This window comes from Saccopteryx bilineata, chromosome 1 (assembly GCF_036850765.1).
Source record: "Saccopteryx bilineata isolate mSacBil1 chromosome 1, mSacBil1_pri_phased_curated, whole genome shotgun sequence".
NCBI classification, from domain to species: domain Eukaryota; kingdom Metazoa; phylum Chordata; class Mammalia; order Chiroptera; family Emballonuridae; genus Saccopteryx; species Saccopteryx bilineata.
Genome location: NC_089490.1, coordinates 389003514 through 389025657, shown reverse-complemented (window position 1 = coordinate 389025657; position 22144 = coordinate 389003514). Strand labels below are relative to the sequence as shown.

At 39.5% G+C, this 22144-nt stretch overlaps 1 protein-coding gene across 13 annotated transcripts in view; it reads left to right on the top strand.

Annotated features, from left to right (window-relative positions):
• Positions 1–962: 962 nt before the first annotated feature.
• The window catches only part of PHF21A (PHD finger protein 21A), a 177476-nt gene continuing 156294 nt past the window's right edge, over positions 963–22144 (top strand). For 5 of the 13 annotated variants that reach the window (XM_066251376.1, XM_066251377.1, XM_066251367.1 and 2 more), the window contains exon 1: positions 965–1507. The gene's annotated coding sequence lies outside the window, so the exon portion shown is untranslated. Of the gene's footprint in view, positions 1508–2572; positions 3692–4263; positions 4488–22144 lie in introns of those variants that run through there. The other 8 variants (XM_066251374.1, XM_066251369.1, XM_066251375.1 and 5 more) reach the window with 5 other exon arrangements.

Below are 22144 nucleotides of genomic sequence, written 5' to 3'. Positions count from 1 at the left end.
GTGAAGGACCCCGTCCCCTGCCCCTCCCCGAAGCGAGTGTGGGACTAAGTACGGCTAATAAAGTGGTTCAAGGGTAGTTATTTGGAAAGGGGGCGGGGTGGCGAGGGGAGGGAGCCGGCGAGCGGCGGCCGGGGATTGCATGTTGCATTCGACTTGAGGTTGCATCTTTCTCCTGTTGCCTGGACCACGCTCCCCCATTGCAGTGCTTCCCCGTTGCTTCTCGTCGCTCCTGCCCTTGCGGCTCCCCCCCACCCCTTTAAAACTGCTGTTGCACTGGAGGGAGTTGGGCCGCTCCGGAGCCCCTTTGCAGCTCTGCCGGCGGGAGGGGGAGTTGGGCTCGGGCCGCGGAGTTGGGGGGGGGGGGGGCGCAGCGGGCTTCGGCCTCGCCTCGGCTGCAGCGCTGCACCGGCCCATCATTGCGGCGGCACCGGAGTTTGGCCGCCGCTGCTCCGTGTTCAGCCCCATCATCGCCGCCGCCGCCGCCGCTGCACTGGAGTTTGGCTGCTGCTGCCCTACTTCACTCTAGTTTAGTTTCACTCACTTTACATCCGGGTTTTTTCCCTAGGCAATGGGGGCCGCAGCACACCCCGTTCCTTAGGCAAAGTGAAATAAATTCGCCGCACCGACACGTCAAGTAGTCCGCCCGCCCGAGCGCCGCCGCGGGCCCCCGCAGCCCCCCCGCCACCCCCAGGGGGGCCCCGTGCATCCAGGGAGCCGCGAGAGGAGGCGCGGGAGCCCGGGCCGGCCGCCGTACTACTCCGCCCGGCTGCCTCCTCCCTCCCCTCCGTGCCCCTCTACCCCGGTGCCTCCTCTTCCCCCTCCCTCGTCCCCGCTTTCCCAGCCCCAGTTCCTCTCGGCCCGCTCTCGGGAGCGGCGGGGGCGCGCACGGCGGCGGGCCGGCGGGGCCGCGCGGCGGGCTCCCGCGCGAGCGAGTGTGTCTGGGCCTGGGCGGAGGGATCCCCGGGCTGAGGCGGCGGAGGTGCTGCGGCCCGGGGCCGGGTGGTGAATGGGCTGGTGGTGCTCGCTGCTGCTGCTGAGAGGAGGAGGAGGAGGATGAAGAGTTGGGCTTGTTTGTCTCCCACAGTTTCTCTCCTGCTGCTCTGATTTCCCCCCTCCTATTCCGGCCCGGGGCCCGTGTGTGTCCCTCCTGGAGGAGGAGGAGGATCCAGTTCCTCCCCCCACCCCCTTCTCCCCACCCCCCTTTGCCTGGGGAAGAGGAGGAAAGAAACAGCCCAGAGAGAGAGAGTGAGTGAGTGAGAGAGAGAGGGAGAGGAGAGGAAAGAGGAGAGGAGGAGGAGGAGGGAGAAGGGAACAACCTACCATCTTAACACACTAATATCTAAAAAGTGCGAGAGGCCCAGAGCAGCAGCAGAAGCAGCAGCAGCAGCTCCAGCTTCTTCCCTCCCTCCCCATGAAGAAGAGTTCCCTCCTCCTCCTCCTCCTGCTTCTCCTGCTCAGAGTTCCTGCCTCCAGCTGCCAGGGGGGACAGCCAGCCAGCAGCAGGAGGGTGCAGTATCCCAGCTTTTCCATTCTCTCTTCTCACTCTCTTCTCTTTTTTTTTCTTGAGTAGCTCTATTTCCCCTCCCTCCTCCCGTCCCCCTCTCCCCCTTTTCCCTATCTCCCTCTCTCTGTCTTGTCTCTGGTGTTTGTCTCTGGGAGGAACAGGGGCTGCTTGCCTGGAGTTTGTTGTGGGGGGAGGGGAGGGGTGTGTGGGAGGGAGGAGGAAAAGGGGGGTGTTCTCGCCAGGACCCCGCAGTCAACTTGAGATTTGAGCAATAACTTCCCCTTCGGGGCGCCCCCCTGCGTGCCCTTCCTATTCTTCCCCCCCCCTAAAAAAAAGACAATGGAAAAACCTTGTCTCCCCCCCCTTTCCTCCCCTCTGCCCTCCACCCCTCCCCAGGATAAATTGGAAGTAAGTTTATGAGCAGCCTCGGGAGCCTGGGCGCTGAGTGCAGGGCCGGAGCGGGTGACAGAGGCGGCGCGCTGGGGGTGGCGGGGAGGGGGCGTCACATTGTCCCAGCGGGGGGCCGGGGAGGGGGCTGCCTACGGGGGCGGGGGGCGCAGAGCCTTGTCCGCCCCCTTCGGCTGTCTCTCTGCCCAGGGATGATCGCCTTGGCTCTTTCATCACCCTCCCCCCTCCCCGGGATGCTGTCGGGGGGAAGTTTTTATTATGATTATTTATTTAATTTTTTTTTTTTTTTTTTTTGGAAAACCATCTTGTTTGGTGACTGAGGGATCTGATTAAAAAAAAAAAAAGCTGCGGCTGCTGACGCTGCCGGGCCGTGTGCGTGTGTGTGTGTTGGTGCATTTGTGTTGGGTGGCCGGAGAAGCGTTGGGGAAATTCCGCTTATTCTTCTTCTTCTGCAACTTGTTATTCCGGAGAGTCTGCCTGCACCCCTCACCCCCGGGCCGGCCCTCCCGCACTCGCCCCCGCCGCCCGCGGCCGCGGGGCGCCCCCGGGACCCCGCGCGGGCCGGGGTTGGCAGGCCGCTCGGAGAGGGGCCGCGGCCGCCCCTCCCCCGCCCGCGCCCCCGCCGGGGGGAGGGGCGCGCGGAGTGGGACTCTTTCCGTTTGGTCCAGCCCCGTCGTGCACGCAGTTCCCAACACTTCTCGTCATCCTCTCTTTGGTCTCTTTATTCTGCTGAGCGGTGCTGTTAGGATTTCTTTTTTTCCCCTGACCACGTTCGCGATGGTGGGTAGCAGCAAGGTGGCACTGGTAGGGGAGGGGTTGAAATCAAGATTTGGGCACCGGGGGAAGAATGTCTCCTTTCAACTTTGTCTGTGGCTTGCACCCCCGGAGAAGGCCACACGCCGGTTGTGGGGTGCAGATGTGCCGAGAGTGATTTCTAAGTAGTTGAGTTGAGATGAGGGTATGTCTGCTAATGGTAGGCAGGTTTTGTTTTCATTGGTGAATCTGGTGTCATCATATTCCGGTCATATGTTGAAATATTCTTTGTTTAGGTCTTGAAGTAGAGGATCTCACTCAGCACGTCCACACCGTGTTGTTTTTAAATGATGTCTCTGCATGTATGGCTTTCTAGAATTTCAAATATGAGTTAAGGTCCGGGCCTGTGTGGGCCTCAGCACTGGCCTTGACAGTGAACTTTGTGGCTGTGTTTTGGATTTCAGAGATTTGCCCCATAGACGAGGAGTGAGCTGTTCATTTCTGTTAATAGTAGGTGTTAGGAATGTAGATGCTTCAGCTCGGGACTTTAAGAGAAGGAAGAACATTTATATATTAATAATTGATAGCTGAATATTAGAATCAGATTAATTTGGGCTGATGAAAGTTTTTTGTTTTTTTTTTTAAAGCAGTGTGCACTCTAGGAAGGAAGCCTTTTCATAGGCACACTTTATAGGGAGGGGTTCTTTAGGACAGGGAGCTGGAATGTCTCCTTTTATAGAGGATACTCATTAACATCAGTAGCTTCATTGAGGGCCAGATAGAGAGACCGAAATTGGGACTAAGACATCTAAGTGTACTTTTCAGTGTTGATGTTGTTTGTTTACATTTGCTGTTCACTCATGTTTGGGCAGTAGAAATAAATAGGTCAGCTTTTCTTTTGGATTTAAAGAATAGCCCCCTCTCTCTTTTTTTTTTTTTAAGTTTCACAATTTACTTGGTTTCATGGTATTGTAGGAAACTGTTACTCCATTTTTACTGGAAATACTGTTATTCATTTTGATTTTGGTAAGTTCCTGCCTATTCTCCTTTTCTGGCTCCACTTGTATATGGGATCTGTCTATATCATGGGCTTAAAATGAGCTGTACGGGCTATCTAAATGTCTTAAGAATGCATTTTAAAATCAAAGGATATACTTTTTGATGGCAAAGAAAACATTTTTATGTGTAGTTACTCGTGTTTATAAAAAAAATCTCTGTACTTAAAACTTCTGTAGATGTATAACTATCCTCAATGTGAAGAGCATAGTAATAGTGCAGAAAATTATCAAAACAAACTTCCGGCTAACATGCTAAGAATATTCCAGGTGCTTTTCTTTATGTTTTGTTTTTGTTAACATAACAGTATTTGCAATATGACTGATATTGCTTGGCTGGCCAAAATAGTCATTTGCCTGAGTACTTTTGATGGCTTTTTAACAGTTTTTAGATAATTTACAAGCTTTCTTTAAGCATTTTGCTCTTTGGACTCAGGCAGGTCTTTATGGAACTGGAATAGTAATAGATTGAAAAGACCCCTACCTATGCCAGATTTTACTTTTAAGAGGTGTAAGTGATGGACGGGGCCCTATTTCTTTTAGCTTTGAAGGGTCCATCCTTTTTCCCATTCAATCATCTGGAAGGAGCCGCCTCAGAAATATTCTTCTTCTGCTTACATGAAGAACTCTAAATGCTATCCAGCAGGAGGTGCTACAGCAAGATAAAGCAAATCTCTGAATTTTGAGGGTCTTGCTACTTATTTCAGCTCTACTTAGCTTCAACTAAGCAACAGGATTAACACCTTAAAGTTCCAGAAAGATTTTGAGTAAGTCCATTTAAAAATTCCATTAATAAATTATGTTTGCTATTTCAAACTGAAATCTTTGACTGCTTTTTATCTGCTTACAATATTACACGAAGTAAATTTGTTGTGGATACCTTAAGGATGCTGTGCCTAGTTACAGAATGCTGTTAGAATTATTTTACTTTGGCAAGGAGTTACTCTTGTATTATGTGCAATGGCTATAAACAAAAGTAGTTGGTATGACTTGGGGTATTTTGTGATTATCGCTATACTATTAATACAATAAGATTTAGCGTACTTGAAATTTCGGAAAGGGAGATAGTATATGGAGAAAATTTTACACTTTTTGTGTTTATTTTTTCTCAAATCTATGGATAGTTATCATAATAGATAAATTCTTCATTACTCAGCTTTAGAAATATGTACAGTTGATGTATTTGAATTGGCCTCCAAAGACTGAGATTCTTGAACTGTAAGTAAAGTTATATCTGTGGATATAGCTCATTGCTGATGATATGTCCATTAGTAACACTTAACAATAACTCCATAAAGATAAAAGTAGTTTCATAGCATTTATAGCTCGTGGTTGTTTGAAACTCTTGTTAGTGTTAGGTGAATTGATTTATCACTGGAAATATCATGCTACTTGGTGGCTTGTAAAGTTTTTATATCAAAGTTTAAAAACTTAAGAATGTATAGAAAATTTGATAAACCTGCTTTGAATTTTGTATTTTCTAGGCATAATTTTGTACTTTTTTCTCAGTTAAGATTCAATAAGATAATATACGTGAACGAACTTTTAAATTGTCAGAAGCCATGCAGATGTTAAGTTGTTGAGATAGCTAACTAATTAATAAATGGACAGACGCTTCTGTCTTCAAAATGTTAACTTTCTCCATATCATTTGGGAAATGAGTACATTAAAAGTGCATCTCAAACACCTTATGATTCTTTTTTTAAAATACTGCTGTGGTTACCAAAAAGCTCTTTGTTACAGTTTTGAAGCTTTGTTTAAAAAATGCTGCCTAGGCAGTTTCTCATAATTCAAGAAAAAAATCATTTTTCCTTTTGTAGATCTAGTGAAGTGTATATACCCTATTAAAGTTTTTCTTCATTTCCCCCATTGAGAAATGAAGTTGAGATAGTAGTTGCCTTCAGTGAATATTTAAATTCTCAATTCTTTTGTAGACTGTTATTGACACAGAGAGTTACATGTCACGGTTAAGGTTTTGATTGTTTTGATTGATTCTGCTAACTTTGAGAAAAATAATTACTAACTCTTTCAAACTTTTTCAAAGTGAAAAAGATGTATACCTGTTTGCATTAGTATTAGGTATATGTATATCTTTTTTTTCTGTGTTAGAGCGATGCATGAGGAAATGACTACTCAAATCTAGAGGAGTATACTGAAATATGTTTGTGTAAAAATAACTCAAAAGTTTATAGCTTAGAGCCTTGAACTATGGCTTTCTTAATAGACTCTGTTCACAAATTTTGACCAAAATAAAATAAAAATACAGATAATTGGGAGTCCCCTTGTTTATAAGCATATCCTAAATTTTACAAGTGACTATTCTTTAAGAAATAGCTCCAGTTAGTAATTATAGAAACTTGATTCTGTGAAGAGTGAGAAAAACATTTAACTGTTTAGAGAGAAATGAAACCTCTCAGGATAATATTAACTTTTCCATCTCACAGACAGTGAATAGTAAAGCTTTTCTTGATGAAATACTGAAGTTAAGGTTATATTAATGTGCTTTTAAATTTTGTATCCTTAGTATCTTACTGCCTAAGGCTTTTGTATTTAATTACTATTCAAAGGGAGAGGAGGAAGAAATTAAAGTTTTAGGTCTCTAACCTTTGACAGAATTCCCTTATATCTATATTGAGAGTTGATTTCTTGAAATATGTTTGAATCTTCACATTAATCTGTGCTGGAAAATATTAATGATTTGTGTTAACTTCTCAAGAACTTTTGTACATGGGTTTTATTTTGTAGGCTGTAAGTATTCTTAAGAAGCATAGCAATACATTCTGATCACTTTAACTTTACCAGATGTGTATTTTTGTTGCTTTGAGATATTTTCAAAGAGGTAATTTGTTAAAACTGCATTACATTTATTATAGGTAATTATTTCTTAAATAGCATATGCTTTCTTCTTTGTGTATTTATGTGTATATGTGGCTATATTATTTATAGGCTTTCACATAATTCTTATTTGTATATTAAATTTTGAGCAGTTATCTTTTGTAAGAATGTTGAAGTAGGCTTTTAAGAATAATTTTTATATTACTGGTCTGTCAATTTAGTCTTAAACTGGGATAGTGGTGAACTCTTCCCTTTTAGAGATAATATGTAAGGTTCAGTCATCCTTTGGACTTTTTCTAATGCAACTTTCTCACACCAGACACTTGTTTGGAAGTTTGAATACCCCCTCCATCTCTTTATCTCTCCAGTACACTGCAGCCCCCCACCCACCTCCCTTAAAAAAATAAAAAATAGTGAGCAGATCTTGTTAAAAGAAACTTTATTATTTCCTGTATTTTAGAATCATCTACAGAAGTGTTTTTCTGCTTTTTTAAGGAGACAAAAAAGTGAACCAGTAATGTGGAGATAGGACAGGGATGAGGCCTAACAGGTTGATGATTTATCTAGGCTTTATTTTGACTCTGGTTGTGGACTTAGGGGAGAAAAATAACTTAAACACAGAAGCCAAAAAGATGGGTTTTGTTTTATTGTTTTGGCTGCATTGAGAATACAAACTGTCAGTACTTGAGGAGAAGGAGCAGCAGAAAGGAATTGATTTTTTTCTGCTGCAGATCCAAGTATTGTTAACCATGTGCATCTCTAAGTCAGCATGCTTACAAATCAAACAGTAGTTGATTTTTTTCACTCAATTAACAGTCAGAACCCTAAACTGTTTCTTTTTTATTTTATTTTAAATAAGTACCAAAAACTTCAGAGTAATGACAGTAATTTCCTGATAAAAGTGGGTGATAGTAACCATGGCAACTGCTATCTCTGGCCTTATGGACAGTATGTTGTATTGATGAAGCTTCAGATCCTGGTGTAGCCTGTCACTTTTATGGTAAAATGTAGTAGCATGTGTTGCAGGTGATTTTTAGCTGGATTGTGTTAAATTTGTTTGCCAGCTTATCTTTTCTTGTTAGGAATTTCTTGGACTGTATTCCACAGCATGTGTGTGAAGGTGCTGTTGCCTGAAAATAACCCACCACCTGTGTTAGGCCTCCTGATGCACATTGCACACAGTTCTTTCCCAGCCTCCTCCTTCAGTCTTGCAGAAAGTAGGGGGTGAGTGTGAAATATGTATAAACATAGATTGCAGCTCCAAGTTATCTGCTTCGGTTTGGACATGTTATCGATAGCTTTTTAAAAAAAGATCTTTGTGTTTTTAGAAGAGGTTAGTGGATGAGAGAAGTGGATCAGCAGTTGAAATTATTTTTTTCTAAATGTTCCGCCAGAAACAGGTGTGTGTGTGTGTGTGTAAGAGTGTGAGATGGTGTTATGTGTATGTATTACTATAAAGATATATTTCCTGTGAACAGTATTAAAATATGGGAATTGTTTTCTTATGAGTTTTAAGAAAAATTATTTATAAAACAACTTGAGCATAAGAGAAAAGCTAGTAAAACAAATTCTTTTATTTGGGGAGGATAGAGAGCTTTGAAACTGATACAAGTAACCTTTAAGAAAATTGTTTCAAAAATTATGTTTTTAAATATAATTTTTAAGATTACATCAAACTTTTTTCTTTTTAAGCATTTCTTTTATATGCTTATCCTGTATATGGTTTTTCTAATGTGAAAATGTAGGGCTGAATATAAATTGATACTTTTTCATTAAGTGCTGAAGAAACTGCCAGAGCAGGGCACAAACAAATTAGATTGGAATTTGACTAACCCTAATTGATAATAAGACCTAGTCAAATTGTGCTAGATAGTTCAGACTTTGTTGAAACTTAACTGTGGTAGATTGGTTTACTTACTACAAGTCCCAGGATGCATTGCAGGGTTTTTTTTTTTGCTTAACTCCAGATTAGAGCTTTGCATGCTGGGACGTGTAGTTGATTTAAACAGCACAGGGAACCCTTTCCTCTTGTCTACTCCATTTTATACACAGCTTCCCAAGCCTCTAAGAACTTTCTAAGTAAAGTTTGATTTCTAATATCATGATTATTATGCTGCTGATATCCTAAAGTGAGTCTTAAGAAACATCTTAGTGTTTTAGTTTATCTTATATTAGTTCGTTTTATAAGCTACTATAAAATTTATTTGTAAAGTAACAGATATGTATGTACATATGTGTGTGTATAGATTTTCAAAACTTAGCAATTGTAAATTTTTTTGTCTGATTATTAGTATAGGAATTAGAAGCCTATATATAATTGAAGGGCCCAGTATGTATATGCTGTTCTCTTTTCTTTGAATGGGGACAGTTAATCAGTATTTAAAGTTGGGTTGTAGGGGGTTTTTTTGTGCCAGTATTTGTTTAGAGTCTGTTGACTCTTAAGTAATTGTCAACATCTTTAATCACAGTATTCTTTAAATGGAAGACCGATTCCTGAAAATCAGTGTGGTTTTAGTGTAAATTTAATAGTCAAAGGTGTTATCTGAAAGGTAGAGGAAAGGGATAAGGTTTCTTTAATAAGTTGCCTGTATTATCATTTTTAAAGTTAAATTTCTGTTCTTTTGAGGGTTCTAATACTTTTACTTAATTAACTAATATCAGAGTCTTGTAGGGACTCAATGTAGAATCTGTGAAAGTGCTTAGCACAGTGTCTGGCACATAATAAAGGCTCAGGAAATGTTTAGAATTAACAGGAGCAGCAAGAACAGTGGTTATTGTTATTTTAAAAAACATGCACTCCCTGGTCAGGGCACGCAGGAGAAGCGCACATCTGCTTCTCCTCCCTTCCCCTTCTTCCTTCTCTCTCTCTCTTCCTCTCCCAGAGCCAAGGCTCCACTGGAGCAAAGTTGGCCCCAGCGCTGAGGATGGCACCATGGCCTCGCCTCAGGCACTAAAATGGCTCCAGTTGCAACGGAGCAACACCCCAGATGGGCAGAGCATCGCCCCCTGGTGGGCATGCCGGCTGGATCCTAGTCAGATGCATACAGGAGTCTGTCTCTCTGCCTCCCCGCTTCTTACTTAAGAAAAATACAAAACAAAAACAACATGCTCTACATTATTTCTTCTCTTTTTATATATTATTATTATTTGATCAGAAGCCAAGGTTGTTCTAACAAGACCTTGAGATTTTTGGCCTATGGTAATGATGTGGCAATTCTTAGACTTTTTTGTTGTAAATAAATTGCCTTTGCATCTTAATTTCTCCCTAAGTGATATATGTCCAAAGTAGATAACCAGCGTGTAAGCAACAGCATTGTGACTGTATTCAGTTCCACCTACTCAGTACTTGTTGCCACTGTACCACAGCCTTTGGTTGACTTTGGAAAGTTTAGAAGATTATGAAAATTTCTTTGTTCATAATGTTTGCCCTGGTAGGATATCCAAACTATATAATTGATTAATGAAAATAAGGTGCTGCAAAAATCTTTTTTGAGTTGCAGTGTGTGTAACCTTGGAAAAATTTTGTTGTGTTTAGAGGCATGAACCAATCTATCACCACAGTTCACAGTGTTACAGGATTGATGTAATTGAGGCCAGTGAGCAGCCTCAGAAAGAAAATGTAGTTTCAAGTCTGTGGGTTGTACTTAAAATGTTAGGTTCAAAAAAAATCATGTCTTTACATTCTTTTTCTCTTTTAGGCTGCTCTAACTTCTTTTAGGCTCTTGAATTTGTAGGATATTTTTATCTGCATGGCTGGTCCCTTTTAGCTTTTTGAGGAGAGAAAGGGACACCTGGGAATATTGAAATAAGTCAGAATGAATTGCTATGTATGTGCCTTAATTTGAGTGTATGCAGATTGAGGGAAAAGCTTTTCTTGCCTGTTTGGCCAGTATCTACTCCAGCTTTTTCCCTTGTGCAGAGTTCTTTGAATGTTATTGCTGAGGGATGCTGTATTCATATAAGAAAACTCTGTTTTAGGCCCTGGCCGGTTGGCTCAGTGGTAGAGCGTCGGCCTGGCGTGCGGAAGTCCCGGGTTCGATTCCCGGCCAGGGCACACAGGAGAAGCGCCCATCTGCTTCTCCACCCCTCCCCCTCTCCTTCCTCTCTGTCTCTCTCTTCCCCTCCCGCAGCGAGGCTCCGTTGGAGCAAAGATGGCCCTGGCGCTGGGGATGGCTTCTTGGCCTCTGCCCCAGGCGCTGGAGTGGCTCTGGTCGCGACAGAGCGACGCCCGGAGGGGCAGAGCATCGCCCCCTGGTGGGTGTGCCGGGTGGATCCCGGTCGGGCGCATGCGGGAGTCTGTCTGTCTATCCCCGTTTCCAGCTTCAGAAAAATACAAAACAACAACAACAAAAAAAACAACAACTCTGTTTTTAGTAGTAATTACTTAAGCACTTGTTTGCACAGCAAACCAAACTACTGTAACCATACTACCCTCCCATAAATGTGAACTGAAATTTCTTAATGTTTGTATATTAGACGTTAAATAACTTTTTAGATGTGTCAAAATTTATGGAATCTGGTCTTACATGCATCCACATTATGGATGGTTTGATTTATTTTATATTAACTTGTCTTTTTAAGACCTAATAGTAAAACAAAATAAATTCAGTTGTTACAGAGAAGTTAAAAAGGGCCAAATATAAGGGGAAAGTGGTCTCTGGTGTTAATTGGCCAGTGCAGGTTTGAATGAATTCTCCTTATCTACATTTTATACTTATATGTATTCAAGAAATTCCTGAAATACTAGAGTTGAAAATAAGGAGAGGAAATGAGAGTACAACTGGCAGACATGTAATTCTTTGTGGAGTCCTCTGACATGACTAAATTACTGTGTACAATTTTCTGTCTTTTTAAAAAATGACATGTCCCAGGCCAGTGTAAATGAAACAGTCGTGATGATGTCAGAAGACCTGGCGTGAAGACCAGGCCTGTCACTAGCTATGCATTCTGGGAAATTTAGCCTTGCTGGGATTGAGTTTTCAGTGCTAAAATGGGCACAGGAGCAAAAGCCTGCTTCACCATGCTGTTTAAAAGGATTAGACAAGGTAATACTCATGAATGCACTTTATAGACTAGAGTAGTATATATAATTTGAGTTTTTAATTACTGATAGATGGGTAGCTTTTAAGATCTCTGTCTATGTCGTGTTAATGATATTATTATTTTAAATATATAAATATATATAAATATATGACTTAGAATCATAATTGGTGATCCCCCCAACTCCCCAACCATGACCAATAGACAAGTTCTTAACATGTTTATAGCGTAGTTCTTGACAGTATGTGCTGATGTGTCTGTGTGTGTGTGGGTGTATACACATAAATGTACTGATGTGTTGTAATGGAATATCTTAATTATGGACTTGCATGTTGAAAGACATTTTTATGTATTATATAAACAGACAAATATTTATATTCTTAGAGAAATGGCATAGATATAAGACTCAATGTTTGGCAAATTGTGAACAGTTTTCATATCTTAGGGTTATCTGTTGTTATAATAACTAACCACATTTACTGAGTATTTATTATGTATAGTGCTAATAAGCATTTTTACATATAGGATCTCATTTAATTTTAATCCTCACAGCAATATTCTGAGGATTTATTATTACCTACCCCCATTTTACAGATGAGGAGATAAAGTCTTTCCTGAATCACAAAGGGAGGAAATGATAGAATCTAAATTTAAGCCCAGGTTTGATTCCAGAGCCTCTCCTCTTAAGTCATAATGCTGTAGTAAACTGTGCGATTCCCATAGAAAGTGAACTACTAAAGAAGTTTTCAATTTGCTGAAATGGTCACAGTGATGAAGTATCATTTGGAGAATGTTTCACATTAATTTTGGTTTGGATTAGCTTGAATATTTTGAAAATACTGTGTGTTGGAATGGAGACGAAGTGAAGGCATTTGGGATATGCCTATCGCCAAGAACACCTACTTCCTAGAGGAAGTAGGGTCTCCTATTTCTTAAAGGTTGGAAGTTGGGCACTTGAGCGTGATTGGTTATTTTATACATTTTCTTATTAGATGCAAATACATAGTTTACATTCGCTGTTTCAGTTAGTCCTATGTGAATATCAACATTTTAGAGGATTTGATAATAACTAGATCCTTTTAAGAAATATTATGAAGGCAGTACATCTGAGTTATGAAAGTACTTCTAGCAATCTAGATATATATAAAGTAGTAGAAATTTAAAGTTATCCCATTCTCATTCTGCTTTTAAATTTTCCTGTACATTTCAATCTGTATCATATATAGATTTAAAAATAAATAGAATTATACCATGATATTCTCTTGAAATCTACTTTTTTCAGGTAACTTTTAAAAATTTGCTCTTTTTAAAAATAAGGCTCTGTTAGGAAGTGGGAGTGAGGTTGGAAGGAGAGAGGTGGGTAAAATTTATACATTACGATTATAAACCTAATGCCCTAGAATTATTATTACCTATGGGCAAAAATGTGCTTTAAAAACATTTTAAGTACTTTTAATTTGTGCCTAATGCCTTAGAGATGGTCATTGTTATCTTTAAAACTTTACAAAATGTTAACCAATTTAAAATGACATTGTTTTCTGTCCTGCACAAGTAATTTAGGAGGCATCATTTTCAGAATTAAATTCTGCTAGGTTATTCTGGTAGCTACTTATAAAGAGATGTGGTTTCAGATAATTTTTTAAAGTGGTAGTCTGTCTTCTGGATTGTTAGGAGCTGTTCATTCAGTTTTTACAAAGTGAAATAGGATTTTTAAGAAAATACTTGTAATGTTTTAATTAATAGAAATTCAAACCAGTACTGCTTAATCAGCGTACAGGCACCCAGCATAGGACTTAGTACTCACATCTTCATGTGTGATACTGTTGGCCGACCTCACCCCCATCCCTGTCCTTACTCACTCAGCCATCACCAAATGCTATACTGGTAACCTAGCACTTTTTAAAGCAGTAAAAAAAGAAAAGGTAAATTATTGGATGTGCCAGTAATTTATTGAGTGCCAGTAATTTGTTTTTTATTTTTTCTGGCATTATATAAAAAAAAACACACTCAGGGTTTTATAATCTGCATTAAATATAATCTCCTGATTTTGGGTTTGAGAGTTTTAACTTTTTACTAAGGTTATTAGTCATAATTCACCTTTGTAATTTTTAAATTAAAAAATTTTAGAGGTAATAACTTTTTCATTATAGAAGTAATAAAAAAGTCTTTCTAATACTAGAAATGTACTCATTGTATCTAAGGTGCTTTATGCTTCCTTAGACCCAAATTTAGGGAAGTGCTGAAGCCTGGCCTTCTAAGAATTGGGTCTGATAAGACGTTAGCAGTTTATTTAAACTATAGTGTAGTCAAAGTTTTAACAAGTAAGTTCAGAGTATTTCTCATTGGTAGCATTCATTCGTGCCTTTCATTTTGTGTGCTTAGACTATTCCCTATAGTATTTTATCATTTCTCCTAATAGTCTTATAAGTGTATAAAGGGGTCTGTTTATGTCATGGATGATAAAACAGGCAGAGACAAGAATGTGAGGAAGCTCTAGTGTCAGAGCCTAGTTTTCCTGACTCTCTTATTTTAGTTTCGGTCTCTCCTTTTTTTTTTTTTTTTTTTTTTTTTGACAGAGACAGAGAAAGGGATAGACAGGAAGGGAGAGAGATGAGAAGCATCAGTTTTTCATTGAGGCACCTTAGTTGTTTGTTGATTGCTTTCTCATATGTGCCTTGACCCAGGGAGGGGGAGAGGGGGCAGCTACACCAGAGCGAGTGACCTCTTGCCCAAGCCAGCGACCTCGGGGTTTCGAACCTGAGTCCTCTGCATCCCAGTCGGTGTCTCTATCCACTGTGCCACCTCCTGGTCAGGCTAGTTTCAGTCTTCTTAACCTGTAGTCTTCAAACTTGCAAAAATTATGGCCACCAGTAAATGTATATTTTGATATGGTTTTCTGAACCTAGTATTTACATATGTTATAAAATGTACAGGAAATGTAAAATTTTAAAAAGGGTGGGATTTAAAAATATAAGTTGAAATAATTTTTCCCATGGCCCCCTTCCTTCCCCAGGGTGGGTGCGCCCACTTAGGCCATTCTTCTACAGAAGAGGAAGCCATGGGGACATCTGGAGGTAGTTGGCACAAGATGCAGGGCTTTTAAGTTGGAGTGATCTTTTGCAGAATTTTAGTTTTAAAGAAACAGCTTTTCTTTCTGAGAAAGGCTGAAAGATTGAGAGTAAAGGCCTTGAGAGAGGTGAGCTTAAAAGAAATGGAAGCCTTATTTGTTTCTTTCAGAATGGACCAAAGGGGAAGGGCTGCCGCCTACCCTGACAGCTCCTACTCCCACTGTGGAGATGGCAGGGCCTTTACTGTTGTCGTTAGGCAGTTTATAGAATGCAGGATAGCTTGGTAAGCGTCTTCTCGGTGCCTGATGTGACGTAACATTGTGGAGTATGCAGCATGCATGTTAAATACAACTGGTTGTATTTGGCTTTTTGCTGCAGCATTTTTGAGGATGTTTTAAAAAGCAATTACCAGTCAATAGAGTTGGATATGTGAAAATTATTGAAATCCTCATTACATCGAGACCAAACTTTGTAACTTGAATTATTGTATTTATATTTGTTTACTTCTCTTCCTCCCCCTCTCCCCACAACCCTTGGGTACCTCAGAGCAGAATTCTTTTACTGAAAGGAACAGATGCCGTTAACTTATCAGGACCCGATACTAAAAAGCCTACAAAAATCTTTGTGCTGCTTATTTTCTTTATTTAATCTATATGCAAAGCATATTGTAATTATTGCTGTTAGAGGGTTTTAAGCTGATGGTTTCTCCCCACCCTTTTTGTGCTCAGGGGAGATAGATGATGAATGCCAAATTGACAAGTTGGTATAAAGAAATAATGACCACCGAAATAAAACAGTAGTTCAAATAATAAGCAAACCAGATACAAATGTAGAATGGAAATATCTTTTAGTAAAATGTTAGCATGCTGTACTTGGAACAGATGCCACATTAATTCAAAAGAGAGCCCAGAAAATGTGGCAACTTTACGATGTCAATGGAAGGAGCTGCAATAGTTCCTGTTCTCATTGTGTCAAGTTCTCAGTACTTCTAGGTCCAGTCCTGTCCTATATATTTGTTTTCTGCATATGTTACATGTTAATATACAAATATTAAGTCCATGCTTATTATTTTATTTATGTAATTAAATACATTGTCATACTTATAGACATTAGGGTAAAAAGCCCCATAACTTGTAATGCAACAGTAATGAGTCCTGTCTTAAATATGAATGTGAGATATTCAGAATCTGAGGCAAAAATGGGCTTTTCTCAGCACCCTTCAAGGTACATTTATGGTAATAAGGTAGTCTAAGAATTGAGTCTTTCAAAGAGGCCTAGTGGTTTTTGAATGTAGAATTTGGACAAATTGCAAAACTATGAAAATTTTGCATTTTTTCCTCATTTAAATTTGTAGTTATCATTGGACATTTGTTATGATTTTTAAGTAGCTTAGATTCATTCATTCCTTTTGTGGTATTTTTTAATGGTGTTTGGAAGGAGAAGAAAGGGTGATGGAAGGGTACTATATACACACTTGGATACTTCAAGAGTGACATTCATTTTATAGAAGATTGCACTGGGACATCACTGAATTGCCTGTTCCTTTCAGTGCATGGTTAGTGTGGGTCTGAGTGTGCAGAGAGATGGGCTGGGGGCTCTTAACCAGATTTACAGTGTGCGACTTCCTGAACAGTGTAATGATCTAATCACCAGGGGCATATCCTGTAGGCCTGTAAAGAAGACTGGTGCGCATGCTTAGAAAAGCACTACAGTTTTCTCTCAGTCAAAGTACAAAGGCTTACATTTTAGTAATTTTGTTGAAAAGGTCAAAAGTCCCATTTTCATGCAATTCGAATGGAGGGAAGATTTTAGCATGGCAGTACAGCACAGTGGTTAAGAGCATCTACGCTGGAGCTGGAGCTGGAGCCAGTCTGTGTGGGCCCAAAGCCTAGTTTTGCCCTGGATTAGCCCTGTGACCATGGCCAAATCACTTCACACTCTGTGCCTCTGCCTCCGTTTCTTCATCTGTAAAATATGAATAAATAATAGTACCTACCTTCTGAGGTTGCTCTGAGGAATAAATGAGTTAATGTGTTTATTATAAGAAGTACCTGACTCCTAGTAAGTGCTAAGTAAAGTGTTGCTATTATTTGATAACATTACTTACCTTTAATTCTGTACTCCTTCTCTTCTCAAGGCTTGAGACAGAGGTTGCATAGTGGGAAAAGAACCTTAGCTTTGGGTCTGACCTCTGGATTGGACTGTCAGTACAACCACTTAAAGTTGAGTGTGTGACCTTGGTCTAATTAGCTCCCTTCCGAAAAGATTTCTCCCGTACATGCTGTATACCAAACACTGCGCTGTTCACTTGGACTTCATTTTCTCTATCTGTGCTATAGGATGATCGTACCAACCTCCTTGGAATGATGTGAAGATAAAATGGGGAAATCTTAAGACATTTGATAAGCGATAACTGCTGTTATCATTGTTAGTGTTACAGTCCCACTAAAAGTTTATGGGAAAAGAGTAAACATGGGAACAACTTAGCTGGAAAGAAGAGTATTTTCCTGCAATGTCACAGTGAGAAAAGGTGTGGTTGGGAAAGGGTATCGAATGAGTTCTTGTTTGTGAATACCTCCAAGAGATATAGGAAATAAATTGGAATATGTCAGATTTAACAGACTTTAAAAAGTATTTCAGAGTACTTTATAGTTATTAAAACCCTTAGTGATATAGCTTTTTCTTTTGTATCAAGATATTGATGCAGCTTACAGTAGATCATTTAGCATCAAGATAGTAAGTAGTAGACTAGTCACTAGTCATTGTAACTCAAAACTGCAAAATACTAATCAACTGGTCAGTCCATTGGGTCATTAACTGCTCAGTCCAGTGGGTCTACTGCTCAGGACAAATTGTGAATGTGTGTGTGTGTTTAACCCTTGAGAGCATATGTCTGGGTGTAGTAAGTAATGGAAACAATTGTAGAACCCCAGAGATAGAAAAGTAGCACACAAATGTTTTCTGGTAATGATGGATACAGTTTTATATGATGCCTTTTGATTTGGAGTATTTTGGCTTTGTGAAATTTTCTTTCATCACTGCCTGATCTTTTCTTATGGTAATCATTATTTTCTTTCTATATTTAATTGTCCTGTGTTACCTGTATTGAGTCTAGAAACTGGGCCCAAGAACAAGTTGATTGTGATAAAAGCCACTCTAACTCTCTGTCTTACAGTGATCTCAGAATTAAGTTTTTTTTAAAGAAATGTGTTTTTAACATATGCATTAGTATGTTTATATGCATATGTATGTATGTATGTATGTATCTATCTATCTATCTGATAAGCAAAACCAATAATTGAGGAAGGGGGAATGGTCATTAAGAGTAAAATAGAATCAATTTTATTCTTTCACTACTAATTTGGATCTGAAACGATTTTGATCTTTGTATAGTTTTTAGTTTTTCTAGGATTCAGCAGCTGTATTTGGAATAGCTTCTCAAAACATCCTGAATATGCTATACTGTGTATTATCCCCGGTGAGCATTTGAGTTAAAGTAGAATATGGTCGACCCTTGAGCATCGCGGGTTGTAACTACACAGGTCTACCAATGTATGGATTTTTTTTCCACTCCTGTATAAGTTGGACCTGCACAGTTCAAACCCATATTGTTCAAGGGTGAATTGTAATAGCTTCCATTAACTTTTGTTCTCATTTACCCAACTGCACCATTTGACAAAGGTCTTGTTGGAGGATAGAAGTATTGACTATATTTTATTTTTGTCTGTGTTCTTAAAATATTGTTTCTGCTCTCTGAGTAGAAATTCCAACAAGTTTGTTTTGATAAAGTGCTGTACTTTATTTTAGCTCAACGCATATTTTTGAAATTAAGCAATGTTATAGCAGGCTGTATAGTTTTCTTTCAGTTTAAAAAATTGTAATGTTACTTTACAATAGCTAGAGTGGTCAGTAAGTTAAAACATTGCGGTTTTAGAATTAGCATGGCATGTGTACGGTATTAAGTTTTCTTCAGCCTGTTTGTAGGGCCTATAAAATTTGCCTCTCTTAGGTAAATGGAACTGTAAAAAGTTTAGAAGTTATTTCATTTTAATAAATACAGGTGTTAGAAATAGATTTTATGGGGTCTTTGGGATTGATTTAAATAATTACACTATTTTGAAAATTATTTTGCCCCTGCCTGATTTGTAAAAGGCGGGGCCCCATGTGACAGGGCTAACCTTACATGACACGTGTGCAGGAACTATCCGGCTCAGCGGTATGCAGCTGCTTCATAGAGAGATGCTGCCATCCACGTGCACGCGCCCTGCATTTTCTTTCCTCCCCTCTTCCTTGCTCTCTCTTTGCTGTCTCTTCTCTGCGTACCCTACCCCCACTAGGCTGCTGTTCATCATTTCCTCCAAAGTCACCACCATCTAAGTCTGTTTCTCTTAAAAACAAAGAAAGCACCACTGTAATGATTAGTTTTTAAACAAAAAGTTGTTATCAAGACTTAAGGCTTTAACAGTTTGTGTACCTCCCCATTAGGGCCCTTGGCCAGGAGTTGGATATTGGATAGCCAAAAATCACTTGTGAAGTAACTATGAAACATTTTATATCTGGACTAAGGGAGAAAATAGATGAAGACCTTTTTACCTCAGAAGTTGCTGTATTTTCTGGTAGGGGTGAGATGGGGCATAGTGGGGAAAAGGGCAGCCTTGTTACTTACCTAAGGTAGAGGAAATAGGAAGCATTAATTTATTAGATTGCCCTCCACAGCCCTGTGGATTGTTAGAGAGGAAATTGAAAATGTTGGTGTTATTGATTCTGAAATTATTTTGATTTAGTAATTGAGAGGGCTAGTAGAATTTTATTTTTGTAAAATACAAAATATAACCATGATGCCTTCTTATGTATTGATTGTTTATATTTCATTAGTTAGTAGTTGCAAAATGGCAGACCCTTTAAAGCTTTCTCCCAGTGTTTGTTGTTTTTTTTTATAAGTGAGAGGGTCAGAGACACAGATGGACTCCTGCATGCACCCCAACCAGGATCCACCTGGCAGCAACCCCTGTCTGGGGTCAATGCTTGGACCAGCCAAGCTATTCTTAGTGCCCAGGGAAGATGCTCAAACCAGTTGAGCCACTGGCTGCAAGAATGGAAGAGAGAGAAGGGGGGAAGGGAAGAAGAGAAGCAGATGGTCACTTCTCATGTGTGCCCTGGCTGGGGATCAAACCCAGGACATCCGTTCATCGGGCTGACACTATCCACTGAGCAAACCGGTCAGGGTTTCTCCAAGTGGTTTTGAACTCTTAACTGAATTATTTTAGTAAGAAAGGTAAAACTTGTAAGTTAGCTGTGGTTACATGTTAAGTTAATGTCTGTTGGATTTAAATTTCAGTAGCTTTTAAGATTTATACTAGACATTTCATTCATTATTTAATTACTCAGAGACAAGAGCCTTAACTTAATCTAGAGGATTTTTTAAAACTTTTTTTATGGAAATGTAAAAACATGCACAGAAGTAGAATGAATAAAATTAATAAACCCCACCTACCTGTTACCCAACTTCAGCAATTACTAGCCTTCTCCCAACTGTTACAGTGTGTGAAACATACAAATTAATTTTGTTTTTAAAATGTGCAATACAAATAGATACATTGGTGTACTCAAAGAAAAGTGTGTGAGAATGTTAACTCTTTTCATATGTTGTAAATTTAATCCTGTTTGTCTTTTAGGATAATATTGCATTCATTTGTCTTTTAACTTATTGGAGATGTCTGAGCCACCACTAACCTAGTGCAGAACCACATCTGCTATAAAGATTTTCGTTTTCTAACCCCTTACGAATCACATTTTATTTTATGCACACTAGCCTATCTGCTACTTTTGTGTGGACCACCAACAAAGGTCATTTCTGGAGTGTATGTAGGGCAATATTTAAGTCAACTGGAAGTTGGAAATCACTAGATCTTGTTCTGCACTCTCTCCTTTGCACGTTCCGTTTCTCTTTCAGCTGAGTGTATTTATTGATTGACTAAGAAATACATGCTATAACTCACAAATAGTATGTTAAGGAAGGGAAGTTTGACTACCTGGTATACCTGTACCTAGTAACAGTCATTAGGAACTTACAGTATCCGCTCTCTTGTTTGTTCCTCTTTGGAAGAACAAAGTTTTGTGTTTGCCTGCTGTTGTGCAGCCTGTTCATTTCTAATCACTGCAAGGTGATGGTAGCCTTAGTTCTGAATTTCCTTGCTTTTATTAGTTTAAATTAGACCCATAGGGGTAATTATTCCATCCCAATGCATAGGGAAGCATCATGTTTGGGAGCTGTGCATCTAAACCCCTGTGCAGTGCATTGAAGAGGTATCTTGAACATTATGATGCTGTTTGGCATATTTAGTTTCGTGCAAAGAGTGTACTTATTTAATAGGACCCTAAATAAGCTCCCGCTACACCAAAGATATATTTTTTAAATTATACTTAAGACAACCTTGTAGTATCCCCCAGTAGAGTTCATCTAGAGCAGCCAAATCTTTCTAAAATAAAACTTATTCCTTTAACCGGTATTCATTTAAGTGGGTTTCTCTGTACTTGGTTTCCATGGAAATAGCGAACAGCTAACGTTATTTATAAGGTGGAAGTAAAATAGGGTGCCTAATGGGACCCCATGCTGCTCTGATGAAGAGACTTAGGAAAAAAAATCCATGCTCATGGGATTTTTTTTTAAACAAGGTTAATGGAAGCCCTGATTTCAGTCTTCTGTAACAGAACATATTTTTGGTTTTAAAGGCTAGCATTAATATCAGGCAAACTTCTTTTTTTGGTCTATATTGCTTTCACTTTCAAGTTGTAGGGCGGCTTACTTATCAGCACGATTGAGGCTTTATGCTTCAGACTTCTGTTTCTTTGTGGTTTTTTGTTTCAAAAGTTAAAATCCCCAGCATATTGTAGCTGTTTCAGTTTCTCATTGACATTTCAAAGTACAGATGAAAAGCTAAATGTTCATTAATGATAGCAGCCATGATAAAGAATCAATATGTTGGACTACATAGTTGTTGTTTTTTAAATGTGAATGTTAATGGAGCCATTTTTAGTTTGCAGGCCTTAAATCGGTTGTTTTTTATTTGTGTTGTGGAGCGAAATCTGTGTATTCAGAAAATATTCTAATTTTTTTTTTTTTTTTTTTTTTTGGTGATAGAAGTGAGGAAAATCTCATTCGCTTCTCTCTCTCTTTTTTTATTGGATTGTTTTCAAAGCCTTTTAATTGAAATAAATGTTAATTATTTTAGTCTTTGTGGGTTTGGGTTAAACCTTGGCTTTTTCTAACTTCTTCAGTAAGGCCTACTCTTAGTTTTCTAGGCCTACAGCAAAGCCTTGCATTTTTTAAGCCTCTTCAAGTGAAAGAATATCATTCCCTTTGTGTTAGTGTTTGTGGGGTCTGTGTGTGTGTGCATGTGTGTGTGCATGTGTGTTTCACTAATTTTTCTATAGCCTGAAAGGCACCTGCTTGTTTCCCAGCCTGGTGAGTGCAGCGGTGC